The sequence below is a fragment of the Nilaparvata lugens genome, chromosome 9 (genome assembly GCF_014356525.2).
Source record: "Nilaparvata lugens isolate BPH chromosome 9, ASM1435652v1, whole genome shotgun sequence".
Lineage (NCBI taxonomy): Eukaryota > Metazoa > Arthropoda > Insecta > Hemiptera > Delphacidae > Nilaparvata > Nilaparvata lugens.
Window position 1 is genome coordinate 35,319,633 of NC_052512.1, and position 26,023 is coordinate 35,345,655.

At 34.6% G+C, this 26,023-nt stretch overlaps 1 protein-coding gene across 2 annotated transcripts in view; it reads left to right on the top strand.

Annotated features, from left to right (window-relative positions):
- LOC111048229 (synaptic vesicle glycoprotein 2B) overlaps window positions 1-26,023 on the top strand; it is a 75,235-nt gene that overhangs the window by 4,333 nt on the left and 44,879 nt on the right. The window contains exon 2 of one of the 2 annotated variants that reach the window (XM_039435804.1): window positions 19,341-19,542. The gene's annotated coding sequence lies outside the window, so the exon portion shown is untranslated. The remainder of the gene's footprint in view (window positions 1-19,340; window positions 19,543-26,023) is intronic. The other variant, XM_039435803.1, reaches the window with a different exon arrangement.

The following is a 26,023-nucleotide window of genomic DNA, read 5'->3' on the forward strand; positions in this document are numbered from 1 at the left end:
AAAATTCGATTGCACTAGATCTCATCCCTGGGATAACTGGCTGAAGGACATTAAGGGACGGTTTCCGAGCTCGCGATTTGGCTAAGTTCTAGACTTTAAACAGTTAGAGTCAGAAAATTAGCTTTCCAAAACGGGGCGTAGTCGTAGTCATTGTCAAAGTCACGTTTGAATTAAATTTCAAAAAAAACTAGAAAATGAGACACAAAATAAAATAAAGAGAAAATAGTGTAAGGTTTCAGCTATTTTGAATTATTTAGAAATGTTTAATTTCGTGAACGAAGAACGTTTCCAATTATAGAAATGAGAAAATAAAAACTGTGACTACTGTTATAAAAACTGCGACTACGCCCCGTTTTGGAAAGCTAATTTTCTGACTCCAGCTGTTTAAAGTCTAGAACTTAGCTAAATCCCGAGCTCGGGAGCTGGCCCTAAATGGATAATACATCCTTGGAAAAACAGCAGAAAATTTGTGTCGCCTGTCGATAATGGAAGTGAGTAAGCGAGTGCATGTGTGGGAGTGAGAGAAAACGATAACTACTTCTACTATTCATTCTCATCTGTAGCTTCTTTCTCCTTTATCACGTCTTGTTCTCTCTATCAATTGTATTGTCTGTTTCGACCACACAAAACAAATTATATCATTGACTGTGATTAGAGATAATTGAATTTATAGTTGACACAGGTCGAGGGTCGACTACTGTTCCATAGTCCACTCCCACATAAAATAGACGATAAGAGGAATACGATAGACGGTAGGAAATAGAAAGAGAAAGAGAATGGAAGAAAGTTTTCGTCGTAATTATGTTAGCAATAAATTACTGTATTGACATCCATAATATAAAGAGAATAAATTACTTAATACACAAACGAGATAGGAAATTCACGTCTCAAACTACTGATCTAATTAACTTGAAATTTTTCGTATTGATTTTTAATTTACCGAGGATAGTTATAGGTCTATTTTAGATTCTTCAAGATTTCAGTACGTCAAGTTTTTAATTAGACCCTTGAGCAGGGTTACTTCTTACATGCAAGCCTTCAATAATTGTTGATTCAACGCTCAAATCGTTTAAACAGTGTCCAGCTATTTGATAAAATAGTTTTTTTAAAGACTACTCACTTTTCCATGTTTTTCTTATTAAGAAGATGGAGTCATACATGATTAATAAACAATTATTAGTAAAAAGAAGAAAATAAAAAAAACAACAAAAAAAGGGGATGAGAAGAAGAAGATTATTTGTTTGATTTTTATTCTGAGCTAGGTATAGCTCTGAAAGACTCATTGTACATCTAAATGAAAAAAAAAACAGGAGGAGAAAGAGAAAAGATGAAGTAGAAGGAGAAGGAGAAGAAGAAGAAGAAGAAGAAGAAGAAGAATAGAAGAAGAAGAAGAAGAAGAAGAAGGAGGAGGAGGAGAGGAGGAGAGGAGGAGGAGGAGGAGGAGGAGGAGAGGAGGAGGAGGTAGGAGAATAAGGGAAAAAGAGGTAGAAGTTGAGGAAAAGAAAAAGAAAAAGAAAAAAAGAAGAAGAAGAAGACGACGAAGAAGAAGAAGAAGAAGAATAAGAAGAAGAAGAAGAAGAAGAGAAGAAGTGGAAGAAAAGTAAAAAGAAAAAGAAGAAGAAGAAGAAGTGAAAAAAGTAGAATAAGAACAAGAAGAACAAGAAGAAGAGAAGGAGGGAGAAGGAGAAGAAGGAGGAGGAGGAGGAGGAAGAGAAGAAGAAGAAGAAGAAGAAGAAGAAGAAGAAGAAGAAGATGATGATGATGATGATGATGATGATGATGATGGAATATGGAAAAACTGGAGAAGTGGAACTTCTTGACATGGCCGAATTAACCGAAGAGACGTATTAGCGGGAGTCTGATAAGCGATTTTCTGATTAAATTTATTATCAAATGTTTTATTACTACTCCAGAAAGTAAGATAAGTCACTTTCTCTGTAACTGTTTGACTAGTAGATTATCAAATAAACGAAAACTACACTGAATCATTTAACAAAACTGTGTGTCCCACTAACAATAATGGAGAAATTGTTGTTGAATTGAGTAATTAACATGTAACCGCGATTGAAGAACCCTCACATTCATTGTCAGTTGTATTCAGTTTAGGCTGAGCGCACACAGAGAGCGGGCACACGTTCTAAGCTCCGCGTTCCGATACTTCCGAATTCGCGTTCAGAGAATAATAAATATTGGTTGAAACATTTTTAACAGAATTTTCACTGCATTGTGATACCTACTTTCTAACGTGGCAACGGATTCAAACCATTCGGATAGCGGTCAAACCGGAGCGCGCAATTGGCAACGGACCTCCAACGAGCCGGAGTTCATTGAAAGAGAATACAAGGTAGAATAGAATAGAATAGAATAGAATAGAATAGAATAGAATAGATAGAATAGAATAGAATAGAATAGAATAGAATAAATAAATAGAATAGAATAGAATAGAATAGAATAGAATAGAATAGAATAGAATAGAATAGAATGAATAGAATAGAATAGAATAGAATAGATAGAATAGAATAGAATAGAATAGAATAGAATAGAATAGAATAGAATAGAATAGAATAGAATAGAATAGATAGAATAGAATAGAATAGATAGAATAGAATAGAATAGAATAGCAAGACTAGAATAGAATAGAATAGAATAGAATAGAATAGATAGAATAGAATAGAATAAATAGAATAGAATAGATAGAATAGATAGAATAGAATAGACTAGAATAGAATAGATAGAATAGAATAGAATGGACATTGATATGTCCAAAGCTACGCCAATCTGGTAGATGCATAACAATATTATCTATAGCTTTTACCAATTGTTTTTTTCATATCATATGCAGTTCAAAATCTTTTCTTAGTCTATATTATGTAAATTCATCTATAATTTGCTGTATTGTAAGCTATTGTATATAAGTGTAAAAGCCAGTACCGTACATATTGTAATCTATATAATAAAGTACTCAATCAATCTCTCTAACCATCTATCTCACTCACTCTCTCTCTCACTAGTAACATTTAAAAGTGCGATAGATAAATACAATTTTGTCTATCTATCTCTTAGTCTCTCTGCAAACACTTTCACCCTCTCTCTCTCTCACTCTCACTCTCTCTCTCTCTCTCTCTTTCTCCTCCTCTGTATCACCCTCTATCTTCTTATCTCAATCTCTCTCTTTCCCTCCATTCCAACCTCATCTATCTTTCCTCCTCACTTATGTAGTCTACGATCTGAGAGACAGAAAAGTTTTCACATTATATACTATGACCTAGAAATGAGATAGCAATTTTTCAATAAATTCTATCGATCAGTTGTGACCCATTTTATTGAACATGATTACTCTATTTATCTGAGATAATTGACCTGTGTAATAACTTCATCCCCAAAAAATGTGATTATTACTATCAATGGTAATAGTTCTAAAATAATTTATGCAGTCACTTGATGCTACAGATAATTCAGTGATAATTGAAATTGTAATTATTGACCGAGCGAAGTGAGGTCTAAGATTCAAGTCGATGGTTTGGCATTTCTCTTTATGCTCAAAGTTTGAATGTTTATATGTTGCGCATTTACGGCGAAACCCGGTAATATTTTAATGAAATTTGACAGGTATGTTCATTTTTTTAATTGCACGACGACGTATATACAAGGTTTTTGGAAATTTTGCCTTTCAAGGATAATATAAAAAGAAAAAGGAGTCTCCTGCATACGCCAATATTGTCGATGTTAATAAGTCGATGGTTTTGCATTTCTCTTTATGTTTATATTCTGTTTATATTTATGTTTCTATATTCCGCATTTACAGCGAAACGCAGCAATAGATTTTGATGGAATTTGACAGATATGTTCCTTTTTGAATTTTCGCGTCGACGTATACATACGTTTTTTTGAAATTTTGCATTTCAAAGATAATACAAAGGAAAAGGAGTCTCCTTTGAACGCCAATATTACCGTAAAAATCAGACTTTAGATTTATTCATCATAAATCAGCTGTCTAGTGGACTATAATACTACATGTTCAAAAACATCGAACATCCTGAAAATGTATCTTCCCATCAACGTTAGTAGACAGTTGACTATAATACTACCCGTTCAAAAACATCGATCATCTTGAAAATGTATCTTTCCATCAACGTTGTAGACAGTTGCAGCCAGACCTGATAACAGCGCTCACACTCACATTCCGGAACAACACGTCACGGTACGATAGGACAGAAAGCTCTATGTTTATTTAGGATTTTTACTAGGCATTTTACATTTATAAATTATTTATTAATTTTTGAGAAAACATAACAACAGATCAATGTAACTTACTGAGCGCGAGGTCTACTGTACACAGAACTAATAGTATTTACCAAATAATTTTAGACATTTCTATAATCACAAAATAATAACAGTAGGCTAATAATAGGGGTCACAAAAGTAAAAAATCTGGTGTGGTACACTCACACAACTTTCCTTGTTCATTGAACGTTGAGCCTCATTCTTAAACGACAATAATTAGAGAAATAACATATGACGATTGGCGGCAACATAATTATTTGAAACTACGATCAGACTACTGTATATGTGTGTATATATAATATTGTTTTCAGAGTACTTATTCCTTTGTGTAAATTGTGAAATCCGATGATTTTTTAAAAGTCGTCAAAACAGCTGTTCTACAGATGAAATATCTCGACTATGAGTTATTTTTATAGACTGCTCTACCTACCTACCTCATGCACGAGAAGTAGGTTACCAAGTCCATTTCTCAAGGATGGCGTGAACCCCCCATTAGTTTCCCAGGAAGGAGACTCATGCCAGTTGATGGAGCTGATAAATAACTATACAGAGTATGAATTTGAAATAATTCTTCTTCTTTCTTCTTCTTCTTCTTCTTCTTCTACTTCTTCTTCTACTTCTTCTGCTGTTTCTTCTCATACTTCTCCAACTTTCTATTCTTCTCCTCCTTCTTCTTCTCCATCTTCTTATTCTCTCTATCTCTCCAACACTCTTTCTTTTTTCTATCTCACTCTCTCTCACTAGTAATATTTGAAAGTGCCATTAATAAATACAACTTTGTTTATCAATCTCTTAGTCTCTCTACAAACACTTTCTCCCTCTCTCTCACTTTTGGTAGAGAGTTAGTGGGAAGGATATTTTGAATATTCTTTTCAAAGAATGGACATTGATATGTCCAAAGCTACGCCAATCTATGTAGATGCATAACAATATTATCTATAGCTTTTACCAATTGTTTTTTCATATCATATGCAGTTCAAAAATCATTTTCTTAGTCTATATTATGTAAATTCATCTATAATTTTGCTGTATTGTAAGCTATTGTATATAAGTGTAAAAGCCAGTACCGTACATATTGTAATCTATATAAATAAAGTACTCAATCAATCTCTCTAACCATCTATCTCACTCACTCTCTCTCTCACTAGTAACATTTAAAAGTGCGATAGATAAATACAATTTTGTCTATCTATCTCTTAGTCTCTCTGCAAACACTTTCACCCTCTCTCTCTCTCACTCTCACTCTCTCTCTCTCTCTCTTTCTCCTCCTCTGTATCACCCTCTATCTTCTTATCTCAATCTCTCTCTTTCCCTCCATTCCAACCTCATCTATCTTTCCTCCTCACTTATGTAGTCTACGATCTTGAGAGACAGAAAAACGTATTTCACATTATTATACTATGACCTAGAAATGAGATAGCAATTTTTCAATAAATTCTATCGAATCAGTTGTGACCCATTTTATTGAACATGATTACTCTATTATCTGAGATAATTGACCTGTGTAATAACTTCATCCCCAAAAAATGTGATTATTACTATCAATGGTAATAGTTCTAAAATAATTTATGCAGTCACTTGATGCTACAGATAATTCAGTGATAATTGAAATTGTAATTATTGACCGAGCGAAGTGAGGTCTAAGATTCAAGTCGATGGTTTGGCATTTCTCTTTATGCTCAAATGTTTGAATGTTTATATGTTGCGCATTTACGGCGAAACCCGGTAATAGATTTTAATGAAATTTGACAGGTATGTTCATTTTTTAATTGCACGACGACGTATATACAAGGTTTTTGGAAATTTTGCCTTTCAAGGATAATATAAAAAGAAAAAGGAGTCTCCTGCATACGCCAATATTGTCGATGTTAATAAGTCGATGGTTTTGCATTTCTCTTTATGTTTATATTTCTGTTTATATTTATGTTTCTATATTCCGCATTTACAGCGAAACGCAGCAATAGATTTTGATGGAATTTGACAGATATGTTCCTTTTTGAATATTTCGCGTCGACGTATACATACGTTTTTTTGAAATTTTGCATTTCAAAGATAATACAAAAGGAAAAGGAGTCTCCTTTGAACGCCAATATTACCGTAAAAATCAGACTTTAGATTTATTCATCATAAATCAGCTGTCTAGTGGACTATAATACTACATGTTCAAAAACATCGAACATCCTGAAAATGTATCTTCCCATCAACGTTAGTAGACAGTTGACTATAATACTACCCGTTCAAAAACATCGATCATCTTGAAAATGTATCTTTCCATCAACGTTGTAGACAGTTGCAGCCAGACCTGATAACAGCGCTCACACTCACATTCCGGAACAACACGTCACGGTACGATAGGACAGAAAGCTCTATGTTTATTTAGGATTTTTACTAGGCATTTTACATTTATAAATTATTTATTAATTTTTGAGAAAACATAACAACAGATCAATGTAACTTACTGAGCGCGAGGTCTACTGTACACAGAACTAATAGTATTTACCAAATAATTTTAGACATTTCTATATCACAAAATAATAACAGTAGGCTAATATAGGGGTCACAAAAGTAAAAAATCTGGTGTGGTACACTCCAAACACTTTCCTTGTTCATTGAACGTTGAGCCTCATTCTTAAACGACAATAATTTAGAGAAATAACATAATGACGATTGGCGGCAACATAATTATTTGAAACTACGATCAGACTACTGTATATGTGTGTATATAATATGTTTTCAGAGTACTTATTCCTTTGTGTAATTGTGAAATCCGATGATTTTTTAAAAGTCGTCAAAACAGCTGTTCTACAGATGAAATATCTCGACTATGAGTTATTTTTATAGACTGCTCTACCTACCTACCTCATGCACGAGAAGTAGGTTACCAGTCCATTTCTCAAGGATGGCGTGAACCCCCCATTAGTTTCCCAGGAAGGAGACTCATGCCAGTTGATGGAGCTGATAAATAACTATACAGAGTATGAATTTGAAATAAATCAGTCGAGAATTTTTGAGAATATCGTGAAAAACATGGTTTTTCAGTAATTATCCGCCATTTTTCTCGAGAATATTACGCAGCTCCTGCTATTTTCCTAGAATGAGACTCATGTCAGTTGATAGGCTTATAAATAGCTATCCATGGTATAAATTTGAAGAAAATCGTTAGAGTCGTTTTCGAGAAAACCGTGAAAAATATAGTTTTTTAGTAATTATCCGCCATTTTTCCGCCATATTGAATTGAATTTTATTGAATTTCTTATTGTCGGGTCCTCATGTATAAGGACCTTAAGTTTAAAATTTCAGTCAATCGGTTAATAGGAATGGAGTTATCGTGTTCACAGACATACACACACACACACACACACACACACACACACACCACACACACCCACACACACCACACCACACACACACACACACACACACACCACACACACACACACACACACACACACACCACACCACACACACACAACACACCACACACACACACACACACACACACACACACCACCCACACCACACACACACACACACAACACACACTCACACACACACACACACACACACACACACACCACACACACACACACACACACAACACACCACACACACCCACACACACACACCCACACACACCACACAACACACACACACACACACACACACAACCACACACACACACCCACACACACACACACACCACACACACACAACACACACCACACACAACACACACACACACACACCCACACACACACACACACACACACACACACACACACCACACACACACACCACACACACACCCACACACACACACACACACACACACACACACACACACACCAACACCACACACACCACACACCACACACCACACACACACACACACACACACACACACACACACACACACACACCACACCACACACACCACACACACACACACACACACACCACACACACACACACACACACACACACACACACACACACACACACCACACACACACACAGACCAACACCCAAAAATCATGTTTTTTCAAGCGCGAGGTCTACTGTACACAGAACTAATAGTATTTACCAAATAATTTTAGACATTTCTATAATCACAAAATAATAACAGTAGGCTAATAATAGGGGTCACAAAAGTAAAAAATCTGGTGTGGTACACTCACACAACTTTCCTTGTTCATTGAACGTTGAGCCTCATTCTTAAACGACAATAATTTAGAGAAATAACATAATGACGATTGGCGGCAACATAATTATTTGAAACTACGATCAGACTACTGTATATGTGTGTATATAATATTGTTTTCAGAGTACTTATTCCTTTGTGTAAATTGTGAAATCCGATGATTTTTTAAAAGTCGTCAAAACAGCTGTTCTACAGATGAAATATCTCGACTATGAGTTATTTTTATAGACTGCTCTACCTACCTACCTCATGCACGAGAAGTAGGTTACCAAGTCCATTTCTCAAGGATGGCGTGAACCCCCCATTAGTTTCCCAGGAAGGAGACTCATGCCAGTTGATGGAGCTGATAAATAACTATACAGAGTATGAATTTGAAATAAATCAGTCGAGAAATTTTTGAGAATATCGTGAAAAACATGGTTTTTCAGTAATTATCCGCCATTTTTCTCGAGAATATTACGCAGCTCCTGCTATTTTCCTAGAAATGAGACTCATGTCAGTTGATAGGCTTATAAATTATATAATATTGTTTTCAGAGTACTTATTCCTTTGTGTAAATTGTGAAATCCGATGATTTTTTAAAAGTCGTCAAAACAGCTGTTCTACAGATGAAATATCTCGACTATGAGTTTTTTTATAGACTGCTCTACCTACCTACCTCATGCACGAGAAGTAGGTTACCAAGTCCATTTCTCAAGGATGGCGTGAACCCCCATTAGTTTCCCAGGAAGGAGACTCATGCCAGTTGATGGAGCTGATAAATAACTATACAGAGTATGAATTTGAAATAAATCAGTCGAGAAATTTTTGAGAATATCGTGAAAAACATGGTTTTTCAGTAATTATCCGCCATTTTTCTCGAGAATATTACGCAGCTCCTGCTATTTTCCTAGAAATGAGACTCATGTCAGTTGATAGGGCTTATAAATAGCTATCCATGGTATAAATTTGAAGAAAATCGTTAGAGTCGTTTTCGAGAAAACCGTGAAAAATATAGTTTTTTAGTAATTATCCGCCATTTTTTCCGCCATATTGAATTGAATTTTATTGAATTTCTTATTGTCGGGTCCTCATTGTATAAGGACCTTAAGTTTAAAATTTCAAGTCAATCGGTTAATTAGGAATGGAGTTATCGTGTTCACAGACATACACACACACCACACACACACACACACACACACACACACACACACACCACACACACACACACACACACACACACACACACACACACACACACACAAACACACAAACACACACACACACACACACTCACACACCACACACACACACACACACACACACAGACCAACACCCAAAAATCATGTTTTTGGACTCAGGGGACCTTGAAACGTATAGGAAACTTGAAATTGGGGTACCTTAATTTTTTTGGAAAGCAATACTTTCCTTACCTATGGTAGTAGGGCAAGGAAAGTAAAAAATGTATCATGATTCACATCCAGTATTTTATTGAAGTCGGAGATTTGGATATTTGAACTGGGACTCAAATTTGAGGATCTTATTATACGAGCGATTATATTAAGTCCAACATTTATAATAAGAGCTAGTTACCCACTGAGTTCAAGAACTCGCTCATGAACTGTTGTATTGTAATCTTTGAAACCCGCAACTTTTAATTATAGAGTCTGCTGTTCTCATCTCTGGATTATTCAGCTGGGGGTGCAGGGGGCGGAGCCACCTTGCTAAACGAATAAGGCGAGCGAAACGAGCCTTCCGGCTGGTGAACTAGTAGTTCTGTGAACAGTAGACCTCGCGCAGTAAAAAACCACAGCCTCCTCTAATACTGCCCATCAGTGTGAATTATGTCCTGTCCTGATATGTCGTCCAGATAACGGTGTGTAAACAACTGATGGCTGTTTGGGTTGATGTAACGACAATAATAACTTCTATCAATTATGATTATTAGCATTACAATGCTAATATATGCTAAAATAAGTTTTGACATTTTTTAATTCATCATATTTTTTTTTTTTTTTTTTTTAGATTACGTCCTAAAGACTCCAGTCATGGAGTATAAGACAAGTCATGTTATTACATAATAATTCTAACACTAAGTAGTTCAACCTAGTTTAGGTTTGAAAGGAATTCTTGTACACTATAAAAAGCTTATCAACTAATATTTTTCATTTGTTTTTTGAAAATCTTCAAATCATCATTACTTTTCAAGATTTGAGGTAGCTTGTTATAAAATTTCCTACCAATATAATCTGGTTTTTGTTCAAATAACCTACTATTGTGACCCATGTGTACTTTGTTCCATGCGTATTTTTGTTCTTTGTATTTCTTGAGTTAGGTACTATTTTTGTTATCTGTATTATTTCGTTTTGCATGAGTATTATATCTATCATTTGTATCAATTTTTTTTTCATTTGAATTTGTAAGATTTCTTGTAAAGGAGACATATTAGGGGAAACCAGTTGTCTCCATTGTGAATAAATAAATAATAATTTGTTGTAAAGAACTATGCTACTATCATCAAAAGCTTACCGAGTTGAAAGCAGAGAAAAGACGGGAGAAAATAATAAGCTACTTCGAGTTATCAATTGCATGCCTCATTGCTGCAATTAATAGTCCACACGACAGCCGTCGGTCCCGGCTGCCTAAAAAGCAGTCGTTAGGTCATGTCAGAGGCCCTGAAATTGATCAGTTGCGACCTGAAAACTCTGACACCAGACCTGAGCCAGCCAGGTCACTCGATATTATTATTATTTTTTAGCTGGGTTTTTACCAAGTTACATCGAGATATTAATATTGCATGCGTCATTCTATAGTCTGATTTTTACGGTAAATGTTGGCTTTTTGAAGGAGGCTCCTTTTCCTTTTATATTATCCTTATAAACATTAAACATGTAAACATTAATAGAAATGCAGAACCGTCGACTTAAATCTTAGACCTCACTTCGCTCGATCAATAAATAATAGTCTCCAGTTACACTATTAAAACTACTAAAGATGTTCTCCAGAGTCTGAAATCCAGTAGGCTAGTATAACCAGTAAATTGTGTCATTAATCATTCAAGGTCATCAGACCTTGGTGATGAATTTGAGTGACTTGCATTATTTATTTTTTGACCAGTAGTTCCCATTCAGACCCGTCCATGAACAGGAAACTGACTATCAGGTGGTCACGAAACTATTTCATACTGTCCCAGATAAACATCAAACAATGGTAATAAGCTCTCACTTACTGGTGCTCCTATAATTTGCAGAGATAGTCTCAACTAATTTCTAACACGAAATAGTGTCGGACTTGTATTCTGATTCGAAATTCATTTTTGAAATTGGAATGAACGGATTTTTTTTTTGTCGAATGAAAATTATTTACAAACAGGCTGAGCAATCTAGAATATAAAGTTGTATGAACAAGTAATGATATAAAAATCATATTTATTTATTCATAGAGAATCATTACATGGAAATATGAAACAACTAAAATGGTTTACAGCTTAACGCCAAAACAAACCTCATTTACATCAAAAGTATGATACAAGTATTGTTTCAAGCTGTACAAAATGTTCTATTATATTATACTAGCCGTCAGGCTCGCTTCGCTCGCCATATCCGTCTAGCCTGGACCCCCGACTGGATTGTCCAAAAATGAGATCAGCGGGTTCGCTCCGCTCGCCTGTATGTATACCTAAGCGGAAACTGTACCGAATTTGAACGTATTATGTCAATTTGATCTCGAAAAACACCTGTTACTATATCGGCGTATCTTTGGCGATCAAAATTCTGTGTACTGAATTTTTTTTTAATATATTTCCATCAATTATTGAAAAAGGTGAGGAAACGCAGAAAAGCTGAGAAAACGCTAATTTTAGGTGTATCTTTGGCGTTATTTCAAATTACTTCTAACACAACATTATTGCACCCCAGCTGAGCTTCTGTATTAATTTTGAACATTTTTCTGTTTACTTGTTCTCGATAAAGCTGAGAAAACGCTAAAAAACGCAGATTTTGGGCGTATCTTTGGAAATTTTCCAAATCCGTTCTTATTGCGCCTCTAAAGGGCCAACTGAACACACCTACCAAATTTGAAATGCTATGTCATATTTTTATCATATGTTAGGACAATCCAGTCGGCGGTCCAGACTAAACGTCTGGCTAAACGGATATGGCGAGCGAAGCGAGCCTGACGGCTAGGAATATAATATTCCCAGGAATAGCTCTGATTGAAGTAGCAGTACCCAATCAATTTTTCCGCGATAAATCAGGACCTCCTAAATAGGGTATTTAGGAGGTACTGGATAAATTGGTATTTAGGAGGTCCTGGATAAATGCATTTCAATCTTCAACTTGGTGCTAACAGAAACAAAGTCAACTCAACTTAATGCCAACCTGACAAAATTGTTAATTTAGTTACCAGAACAACTGTTTCGAAGAGGTACTCTCTCTATTATAGTTCTATATTAACATATGGTATGGACATTTTTTCAATCATAATTTTAAGATATTGTAATAAGAAGAATATACATGCTATAAGACAAACTTCAAACCCTTAAAAAACCACCCTTAGAGTTAAAATATCGCCAAAAGATTTCTTAGTGCCCCTCTAGAGGGCCAACTGAACATACCTACCAAATTTGAACGTTTTTGGTCCGGTAGATTTTTAGTTCTGCGAGTGAGTGAGTGAGTGAGTGAGTCAGTCAGTCAGTCAGTGAGTGAGTGCCATTTCGCTTTTATATATATATAGATCTATCATCTATATTATATTATATATATTATGTCTACATTACGCATATAAATAAACAATAATCCTGTGTCCGTTGATCCTGTAACGTCAAAGATAAAATTAAATTAAAAACAGTCAGAGAAACAATCCAAGTAAATGCTCTTCCTACACTGCAAATTTGATAAAAATAATCTATGAAAGTTCACCTTGCTATTACATTACACATGTAATAGATTCATAGAAATCTTGAAACTTCATATACAGTAGTAAAAATATGCATTTGTTTAATCAGAGATAATATATCAAGCAGTAGGCCTATTTTTGAGAGTAAATAGAATAGAGCAATTTGATTTGATTCTGTTAATAGAACAGTAATGAATTAGTAGCATGTTTTTTTCTATTAAAAATTTGTATTTCGATTGCTTTTGTGTATTTTGTTTCTTATTGTACAACATTTTGATTGAAAATAGCTTAATTCACATTGTCCTCCAAACTTCGTACAATCTGTCTATAGAAATAGCATTACGGTATGTCAATAGAAATATAAAATAAAAAAACTTAGGACCAATTTCAATACGGTAAAGGGTACTTGGATTTTTATTTTTTATTTCAAAATCAAATCAAAATAATTTTATTGACCAAAAACAAGGTATTACATACTAGTAGTTCTGTGAACAGTAGACCTCGCGCAGTTAAAAACCACAGTCTCCTCTAATACTGTCCATCAGAGTGAATTATGTCCTGTCCTGACGAGTCGGCGAGATATCTGTGTGTAAACAACTAATGGCTGTATGGGTTGTTGCATCGACAATAATTATAATTATTAATTTCAATTATTAGCATTACAATGCTAAAAAATTGTTGTGAACAACTATGCTATCATCAAAGGCTTACCGAGTTGAAAGCAGAGAAAAGTCGGGAGAAAATAATAAGCTACTTCGAGTTATCAATATTGCATGCCCCATTGTTTGCAATTAATAGTCCACAAAACATCCGACGTTTTACTAAGTTACATTGAGATATTAATTGCATGCAATTAATAATCCACTCGATAGCTGATTTATAATGAATATTCTAAAGTCTGATTTTCCGGTAATAATGGCGTTAGAAGGAGACTCCTTTTCCGTTTCTATTATCCTTAAAATGCAAAATTTCAAAAAACCTTATGTATATATCGACGCGGAATTCAAAAAGGAACATACCTGTCAAATTTAATAAAAATATATTGCTGCGTTTCGCTGTAAATACGGAACATATAAACAAAAATACAAAATGCAAAACCGTCGACTTGAATCTTAAGGTGCGTACAGATATACGCGCCGCGAACATGAGCAAATTCACTTTTAATCGGCTGACTATATCTGTATTTTTACAGAAACGGTAAGATACAGATATAAAAAGCTTGGCATCAGTGAATTGCTCATGTTCGCGGCGCGTAAATCTGTACGCACCTATGGACCTCACTTCGCTCGGTCAACGAAACCGTCGACTTGAATCTTAGACCTCACTTCGCTCGGTCAACAATGTACAATACAACTTAGTTATTATTTCTAAGAACAATCTCTATAATTTCAGCAATTCACTATATTTTTAGGCTAATGCCTTGCATTGTTGGACGTTTGCCAAATACATTCTTAAGCCCAACCCATCTGAGGAATGCTCCTTCAAAATAAATTATTTGCCACTAACACAATATCTATAGAGTATGCCATCAATTTAGACTTTAGAGTTATACAACATTATCTATGTATCTACTAATACTACTACTATATCTACATTATCTGTATGTATGTTGCAGATTTGTTATTTTTTCGATGCTGTGTTTGTGTTGGGGCTTTTCATTGTAGTGTTGTTGATCTTGAATGACTAGTCAGTTATGTGTGTTGGTTAGTGTTACTGTTGATGTGAGTTAGTGTGTAAATGCTTATGTATTTATAAATACATGCTCGTCTATTATTATTGTACTTTCACCTCGACTCGGCAGGTTATGCTAAGAGGCTCTCTACATCTCAGCTGCTTCTGTTCTACTTCCTCTATTCACTTTCCGCTTCTTCTTCTTCTTCTTCTTCTTGTTCTTCTTCTTCTTCTTCTTCTTCTTCTTCTTCTTCTTCTTCTTCTTCTTCTTCTTCTTCTTCTTCTTCTTCTTCTTCTTCTTCTTCTTCTTCTTCTTCTTCTTCTTCTTCTTCTTCTTCTTCTTCTTCTTCTTAGAAAAGTATCATAGAACATTTTTTTTATTGTTATCTTTGTTGCTTTGAAAAGGCCTCTAATTATGTATCACACAATGGGTGTTTACATTCAAAATAATTGAGTTACAACCCCTCATTTTCCTAAGAACTAAAACTTCAATCCGCCGCCATTTCGGATACAAGTATCATAGAACATTTTTATCGATGCCATCTTCCTTGCTTCAAAAAGGCCTTTAAAATGATGTACTACACAATAATGGGTGTTCACATTTGAAATATTCAAGTAACAACCCCCAAGTCACACCCTTATGAGGGGTTAAAATTGAGTTGTACGTCAAAAGTATAGTATTCGACCTATAACTTATCCTGAGAGTTACAGTATTTTATATCTACAACAGTCTCCAATTTATTGAAGGGTTCCCATACATATGACTCACTCTGTATATATGTCCCAATGATATTTGAACATTAATTCTGAAAAATCTATAAGGAAAATTGGAATGTGGGTTTCGAGGTGCACGAGATTGATATTTCTAGAATCTATGTGCAAAATTTGGAGAACTAAATCATTCCCGTTTTTCCGGTATGCAATCCACAAGTTGACATGTTTTGAAAATGCGAACAAACGAACAAACACAACCTTACTCTCTCTCTCATTAAATAAATATCTCAAGATAAGGCCATTGCTAAGCCTGAAATATATTTTCTTTCTCAAATAACATCAAATGTGATCAGAGTTACTGCAACTGGCCATGAAATGTGAATGTGATGAATTATTCAATAAGTTGTGCTTTCGACCGGAAATATACTACCTATTAACCATCGAATTGACCTGATAAAACAATATTGAAGCCTTGTAAGTCAAATAATAGAGTACTAACCTTGACTGGGAACAAGCAATTCTTGATACTTGGAGAAAAATAACTCACAAAACACAAATCATCAGTAGAAACAATTAAAATTGATGGAAATGAGGATATTTTAATTTGAAGAATTTGAAAACAAAGTAAAGATGAAACAGAATTATGCCGCTTCTCCAATTTGGAGTTCAATTGGTAAAACGACTGGCAGTTTCTTCAATTATTGCTAAGTTACGACTGGCAAATATGTCGACCCAAATCAAAATAATTTATTGAGGCCTCAGTTTTGGAAATATTCATCTGGAATGTTCTAGAACGGGCTGAATTAGAACAGATCGGCGCGGAAAACCAGTATTGTCTAGTTTATGTGCTCTATATATCATTAACGCACTGTTCACACCAAGCTATCTTTGTGATTGTCATCATAGATGGAAGCTGACTGATTGGAAATTTATAAATGAATAAAAATCGAGCCTCAAATTTGACATTCATTAACTTTTTCATGTGTGCACAGAATTTGATGATTTTCTTAGTTGTGTTCGTTATGTTCAGGACCAGGTTTATGGCCTATCAAATTTATAATCCGACTTCAGGACTCTTTCCTACGGTCCATCAAAGTTCACATGTAATCCTTATGGGAGAAGATTTGTGAGCTGGCCACACACAGAAATAAAAAACAGTAATCATTGCGTCATCCAACAGCCGTCGGTAGATCTGTTTTTCTATTTTCTTTATACTGATTCACAAAAGTCTAATTCTAATAATAATGCCGCGGTACGAACGACGACCAAGCTTGGGTCGTAGAACTCGAAATGCTGTAAATTTAGAATATGCACGGGAGAATCAGCAGCAAGGAGATATACCATTCAATTTCCCAGCAAGCTGCATTCAACTACATCTAAAAATACAAACTGCTGCACAACTAACTAAGCACATAGGAAGTTCATATTGAAATAAATAAATTTAATGTAAAGTAAATACTAATTGTTGGATAATTTTCATGAAAATACAGTGCATCAGATTAAGCTAAGACTAAGCACACTTAAGGAGGCGCGGCTTGGTGATACAAAGTGTTGATCTTACGGAGATTGCCTTATCACACCGTTCCACTCCATGTCCGATTCAATGTGTGTGAGTTCTTCCATCCAAACCAATAAGCAAGAAGCACCTGAATGCAAAATGCCGCATCGTGCCTTCTTAGGTGTGTATCAAGCTAAAGTTTGTCATGAGATGCATTAACTATTTGGCGGTACGAAGTTCGCCAGGCCAGCCAGTTATAAATAAATCTATAAATTTTTAAATAAATAAGTTGAAGAGCAGATTCAAATTGATCGATAGTTAAGGGGTGCCCCCCCTCTAGCTCAGTAACGGACTCCCCTGAATAGCGTAAAATTAGTACCAGCTCCCAACCCCCTCAAAAATGGCACCCTGCCTCGATCAACAGTTGATACTGGTTTGGGACCCCCCAAAAAATTAGTTTTGATCCCCACCCTGAAGCAAATTCCAACCTGGAATTAAATTGGAAAGGATCTCATCCATTTTATTGTGTGAAATTTTGAGATCCATAAACTCAAAACTTAATATTGATAATTTCATTGTTTTTCTCTGTTGTTTTAACATGCTCTATTATTCTTCTTCTTCTTCCTCCTTTATCGTTTTTCTTCTTATTATATCCTACTACCACTTCTTTCCTTTTTTCTTCTTCTGTCATTTTCAAATTTGGTACAGAATTTCAGCTACGGTCTAAAAGCTTCAAAAGGACTTCAGAATTACGCCGAAGATAAGGCAGTTTATTTGCGTTTTCCTAGCGTACCTTAGCGTTTTTTCTGCGTTTTCTCACATTTTCAAGAAGTAATTGGGAAAAAATATTCAAAGTTGGTACAGAATCTCAGCTAGGGTCTGAATATTGTCTTGAGAGGACTTCAAATCTACGATAAAGATACACCCGACATAGGCGATATTTTGTGTCATTTTCTTCTTCTTTTTTCTCTTCTTCCTTTTTCTCTTTTTCTCTTCTTCCTTCTTCTCTCCTTCATTTTTCCTGTCATCTTTCTCTTCTTCTTTGTCCTCTTCTTCTTCTTCCTTCTTCTTCTCTGTTTTTTATGTCTTCCCACCATGATTATCAAAATATTTTCAAGATCGTTTAAACCATGTTCGAGTTTTATAAAACAGGGGTGCCCCCCCCCCAAGCCAAGGTCTTCTTACCATAAATATCTCACATTTGATACTAGCCTCCCCCTCTCCTATACTAAGGGGCCCCTTTCTATCAAAAATTAATTGATGCCTTATTTTATTAAATGAAGAGACTCAGAAATTGTCAAATGCACAGATTTCCAAACCAAACCAAAAACTTATTTTACTAGTAGTTCTGTGAACAGTAGACTTCGCGCTCAGTAATTTACATTGATCTGTTGTTGTTTTCTCAAAAAATAATCAATTTGAAATTTATCAATTTAAAATGTCTAAAAGAAACTTCTAAATAAACATAGAGCTTTCTGTCCTATCGTACCGTGACGTGTCGTCCCGGAATGTGAGTGTGAGCGCTGTTATCAGGTCTAGCTGCAACTGTCTACAACGTTGATGGAAAGATACATTTTCAAGATGTTCGATGTTTTTGAACGGGTAGTATTATAGTCCACTAAACAGCTGATTTATGATGAATAATTCTATAGTCTGATTTTTACTCTAATATTGGCATATGAAGGAGACTCCTTTTTCCTTTTATATTATCATTGAAATGCAAAATTTCCAAAACCTTGTATATACGTCGACGCGCAAAGGAACATACCTGTCAAATTTCAAGAAAATCTATTACCGCGTTTTGCCGTAAATGCGCAACATATAAACATTTTAACATTCAAACATTTTAACATTAAAAGAAATGCCATTTGAATCTTAGACTTGAATTTGACATGAATCTTAGACCTCACTTCGCTCGGTCAATTTTTTATGCCAGTATCAATGTAAACATAGTAAACACAGTAATGTAGACCAGTACCAATGTTACCCCAATGTAATCGTACAATATAAACACAGTACAATAGGGATCGTTTTTTTGCGTTTTGATTTATTTTTTGTTTGTGTTTTGAGGTTTGATTATTTGAGTTTCTGTTGCAGGTTTTTTACGCGGAAAAACGACTAGAATCATTCTGCAATCCCAGTTTGCCGTTGAGTCGACAGTGGATTTATAATCAAGAGAGAAAGAAAAAGTGACGTCACAGCTTCGAGCGTAGACAGAGTGACGTCACAAATTCGAGCTTAGCATAGGATGGTGGAAGGTGATCCCCGGGCCTGGGCATACTATAGGTGAGACATTCAGGTAATTAAATACACTAATTAAATCATTCTGTTCACACAATAGACTCTCTGTCAAAATACAAACAAGATTATAGAATTATATAAATCCAAGACCATCCTAGAATGAAATCTGTAAAAACAGTTAATAATACTGATTAGAGGGTCCAGCGAAGATAATTAAATTAGAAGTTAGTTTGGACCAATCCTCACCGCTGCTCAAACAAGGGCGGCCATTCAGGCGAAACTTCTTGGGAGATGTGAGGCTTTTGCCCCTGCGAAGTTTCGGAGGGACAAAAAGAAAAAACCCAAGAGACCAGAGATGGGTGAAACTCCAGGCACAAATGTGGGTCAAAAGGCTGAGTCAAGGGTGGCCAGGCGCCCTAGAGGCAACTTGGCCACTCCTTCCTCAGCGGAAGGACCTTCAAAGAAGGCCAGGAGTGGAGCTCACGTAGGTCACGAGGAATAATGAGTCTGAAGAGACTGCCAAGTATATCACTCTGGATTGCGACAAGCAACTCAAAATGGGATTTCAGCATAAGGAAAAGCTCCTGGTTCTTGTAAAGGATACAGGTATTGGTTTGCCTAACTAACATACTGTTACGGGGGCAATGAAACTATATATGTAATATGTTTTGGTGGTTATAAAGATAAACAAAAGATGAACAATCTACTATATATTTTATTGAATCATTATCATATATTTACATTAAAAAGAATCATGATTACTCTATTAGAAGGAAACGGGCTACTCGCTTTGCTGCATTGAATCAATTTTTGTGGTACCGGTAATGAAAACTCCAAAGGATAACACCTACATTTTCGAAGATGGTTTCCTGCTTGGCAATCACTGATAATTATTCGCGACGTTAATTATTATTTTAAAAATCAAAATAACTAATCTAGTGAAATGGGTTCAGATTCCGTCTTATTCAATAATACAATTTTATCAAACTGCCCGAACTGCAACAGAAAAACTGTATTATAAAACAAGAGCAAAATCTATCCTTTTCACCAGAACAGCCGGACTTTCAATGTCAGTCCTATCAAAACGAACTCCGCCCCAAAAGCTGAATTTTGGGTACTAGTAGCTCTGTGAACAGTAGACCTCACACAGTATTCTCATCCACAAGTACCTGATTGACAAAGTTAGTGGACAGAAGGTAGATCACTCACAGGTGTGAGATTCAAAGTGGTGGGGGGAATGCCAGCGTGACGTCACGTGTAGTAAAGAAGTGATTGAGTAACCACACTGAGCACACAGCTTATTCATTGTAGCTTCAAATACATCATCATTTAACACCCTTACAATTAAGATAGAACATTGAAATTCTCTGTAATTATAGCGGATGAGTCATCGATTCCAATGATATAGTATCTGACGTTATTTTTTAATGAATAACGATTTGCCTGGCTTGGCTGCAATCGGTAAAGCAGGAGTGTAAAAATATACAAATCTGGTTGTGGTTTTTTAGAACACAACTTCGGTAAAATCCTTATAGGCTCGCTCAGGAGCTCTTGCAATCCATTGCTCTTGGACAATTTATAGAAATCTTTGGAAGGTATTATTTCCAGAGATTTAGTTAACAATGCAATATATTGTTGTGTAAACCAACTTATTCTATTAATGATAAAATCGGATGGTGACTCTCTTAATAATTCAATACTGATAATTAATAAATAGATATGAGATTTGTCCTGCGTGGTATTAGGGAATAAAATAAATGGTACACCATAAAAAACTTGATACATATATTGTACGAATAAATATTAAAGTCGGATAAATATGGAAATATATATAGAGCAACAAACACACACATATAGATTAGTATCTGTACACAATAAATACAAGAATAAATATATCAAAATAAAATATCACAGACTAGTACACTACTTTTTAGCTCTTTAGCACGAAATGTTACCATGTGCTTTTTTAATTCATTGATAATATGCATTTATTTGTATGCAGCTTAGGTATCGACTTACTGTTGCTTGTCGATTTAGAAAATCTCACTTTATATCTTCTTTCCAAAAATCATAAAATAATAAATTGATAAATCATAGATTATAAATATATTAATTTCTGTAGTTTCCAGTATATTTCTTAATAATATATATATATATATCTCTCATGGCATAAGGTTCGGCCTCTGATGGAAATAGATAAATCAATTTATCCAGTTAACAAGAGCTACATTATATCATTACAAATTATTAAATAGAATCAATAATTGAGTGAGCGTTTGCATTACAAGATTAAAATTTAATATTCCTTTAATTTGTGTACCTTTGGATAGGTAAATTACTCTTAGATAATCTAAGATACTCTTATTTAATAGAATATTTCTTATACCTTTTTAAAGACTTGCGCAAGTTTTGTATTAATTTTTAATATTTATGACCTTTCCGACGAGCTAGCTTTTATATTTGTTTCACTCGAAGCACTGAGGGCGCCCTAATTTATATATTTCGATGATACAGCACTCACGTGCTGAATTTTTATAAGCTGTTGGCGGCGATCCGAATTTCCTGGTAGTCCTGGATTTTTGATGGCCGAAGTCGTCTTCTCCAAGGGATTAAATAAATATTTAAATGACTTTCGCTTTAATGCAGCATCACTAAGTCTTATGGAAAATTAATTAATGAATTTAAACTTTAAGTCTTTAAAAAGTACAATGTAATAAAGGGTTTTGTGCTCTACAAATTTTAGTGTCATTCCATAGTGGTGTCTGACTGTGGCAAGTGGGCAGGTTCTACTTTTATTTCTACAATTTTCATTTCTGACTTACAAATTTACATAAATTTAAATAATTCGCTACTACGCCATTTAAAGGTTCAAATAGTCCATGCCAATCTACTAAACCATTACTTATATCCCAGGTCTGATACCTTATATTTTCTCGGACCATATCCGATACATAAACTGAGTAATAAAAATTTATAAAATCTTATCATTTATAGAAATATTTATAAATACATTTGAATCGGCTCTTTATTGCCGCCCATCGATTACTGTAATTTGATTGGTTCATGCAAATTCACTACTGTATACATGCGCCTAGGAACATCCTACTTCCTAAATACTCTAATTTATTTTTATTTGGTGGTTTAAGTATATTTATTACATATAATATATTTTTATAAGTCCTCCAGTTGCATACCATTTGTTTACAATAAATTTTTGCCAAGGTGTCTGGCTAGATTTTACGTTTTGCGACTTGATCGATCATTAGGTCGCCAATCATTAGGTATTTTAAGCCTAACCTCAAATTTTCCAATACTTTATATAATAATATAATATAAGTAGCAAATAACTTTCTTTTTCTATTCGGCTGTTCTAATTTTAGGCATGATACCTGTTATTATCTAATCTTTTAATAATCGTTATCGCATTTGGCGATACTAGACTAGCTATTTCACTTCAGACCTATAAAAGTCTCCCAAATAGGGATTTTGTTTATTCATCAGATTTTAATATGTTACAAGTATAATACACACATTCCAAGTTCATTTGAATTGTATGAATAATATAAAGTTGGAAGTTTTTCAAAATTTCAAAAACGTGACATGAAAAAGTTAATAGCTAGAAAATTATTTTTTTGGCTAAGCAAGTTTTGTTAGCGAGAAAGTTCTACATAAAAAGACAAATAACAATGACTGTGGTTAGATTAAGATAAGAATCATTTCAATGGCTACCCTACATTTATGATAAAATCCCAATCTAGAAATCCAAAACAAGAATAATGTTCATCTAAATCATAATTAAATTATCATCATTTACAAATTCTCATCATTTAATAATAAATAATAGTTTTTTTCTATTGATAATTATTATTTCAACTGCAAGCAATGAGAAAAGTAGCAAATATACATTATAAAATTCGAATTTTGAGGTTAAATGATTCAATATCCATATAAATAAAAATAATAAAAAACATAAGATTACTATAATAAATATTCTCTGTTGTCTATGTTATTTTTATAAATATTTTTCAGTTTACTTTGAGCATTTTTCTCGGTAATTTGAGCAAAAGTTTCAATTTCTGAATCCTGTTTCAGTAATTTTTAGCTGGATGAAACAAACTTAGGTACGATTCTTCCCAATAGGTCGCGCGCTTGTCGGTTCAGCCATCTTGCAGCCATCCCAATCAGCTATTGGCGTGTATTTTGAATGAGAATTTTTTGTTCTATCTGTATTTTTTATGATTCTTGAATGAATAAAAATGAGAACTTTGGCTGAGAATTTTCAACTTCAATTGGATTATTAATTTTTAAATAAATTAAGGTTGTTATTAATAACAGCATCACACACACAAACATTTGATGGATTTTATCCATCATTTTACCCATAATCAACCACTTATCATATTCAATAGTAACTGTAGGAAAATTTAAATGTGAAATACGTGAGCAAAGTTCCTCTGCTGCACTCAAGAAGCCATTCTTTTGGTAAACGTTTCTCTCGGTGCAGCAAACTGTCACTTTGCGCACTAATTGCACAAATAACTATTTTTATATCATATACAGTTCAATAATTATTTTCTTAGTCTGTATTATGCAAATTCATCTATAATTTTTCTGTATTGAAAGCTTTTGTATAGAAGTGTATAAGCCAGTATATATTGTAATCTACATAAATAAAGTACTCAATCAATCAACCAAATCTCATAGAATTCTATCAACGCGTATGGCCGTGAATGCGTTACATACATATCAGACAGAAAAGAATAAACAATATCCAAGTTATGACATATACCTCACTCGCTCACTGTTTGTTCTCAGTGTTCAGTCATTATTCATAAAATTACACATCTGACTCGTCTAGTGAAATAATAACTGTGATATGAACATAAAGGGACATGACTTTACAATAATCATAGTCATGTCTTCCAAAAACATAGTAATGTATTAAGGTGCATAAATAGCATATATGTATGATTATAACATATGATCTATTAATAATAAGGCACTAGACCTACGGATGGATGGCTTATCAATGATGTTCACACAAAACTCTGGCGAGAGTTAGGTTAAAAAATGCCAATCCTACTCATTTATCCCAATAGTTATCAACTAATAAGTGGAACATACGTTTCATCACCAGTTGATGGATGCACAACATTGATAACTTGCCAATTATATTGATAAATTAGGAAAAAGTCGACTCTTCAATTTTTCAAGTTTGGGCTGGAAGAGCTTACTCAATTGGCTAACAGATAGCGCTGGTGACTTATGAGTGTCTACTGTCTAAAGCTACGATGTGGACTACAAGCTGTCTGAACAGTGTGGACAACCATAATGATTTTTATCTTTTTTGAAGTGTTATCCATTGTGGTGTCCACGTTAATATGTCATTTTTTATTGTAACTAGTAGTTCTGTGAACAGTAGACCTCACGCAGTATTCTCATCCACAAGTACCTGATTGACAACGTTAGTAGACAGAAGGTTGATCACTTATTGATCACTTACAGGTGTAAGATTCGAAGTGGTGGGGGGAATGCCAGCGTGACGTCACGTGTAGTAAAAAAGTGATAGAGTAACCACACTGAGCATACAGTTTATTCACTGTATCTTCAAATACATCGTCGTTTAATCCCCTCAAGATTGACCTAGAACTTAAAAATTCTCCATACTTATAGCGAATTAATCACCGATTCTAATGATGTTGTTTAATATTTCAAGTTCATTCAACTTGTATGAATAAGATGAAGTTGAAAGTTTTTCAAGAATCTAAACACGTGACACGAAAAAGTTAATAAGCTGGAAAGCGTTAGTAGACAACGTTATACTATTACAATTTCAGATTCACCCATAAAAAATCTTGATAAACCAATGCATTGCAATAAAACAATAAACCGATCCAGATAAATCCAATGAATTTCATTCATATAAATGCACTGAACACATGCTGGTATCGAGCACATGTTCTACGAGAAAAAAAATATCTCATTCGCGAAGTTCACCAGCTGATGTATAGCCAAACTACAAAATATAAACACGACCTAGAAGATAAAGAAACCTTAAGGGTTGGAAAGGGTAGGTTAGGAGGTGGGTTTTTTGATTTATATTGCAAAATGCTTGTATTATTCAAATGTTTTGATAATTATTGTAAAGCAGAAACAGAAAGCTTGCATGTCAGAAAATGTTTGTGTTATATTTATAATATGACAATAGGTCACCGTATGATTTTCAAGAATGCGATATACTGCCTGCTCTGTACTACAGCCTACGTCACGGCTGCAGTTCCCCCACTCCAATTGCATTTCAACGAGCTATAGATGAGTGACCAACCTTTTGTCTACTAACTTTACCTGATTGAAACTATAGACATTATGGAAATACAGCAATAGACTGGCTTATCTGTGTAATTTGTGTGTGTGTGTGTGTGTGTGTGTGTGTGTGTGTGTGTGTGTGTGTGTGTATGAGTGTATGTGTGTCTGTGTACACGATATCTCATCTCCCAATTAACGGAATGACTTGAAATTTGGAACTTAAGGTCCTTACA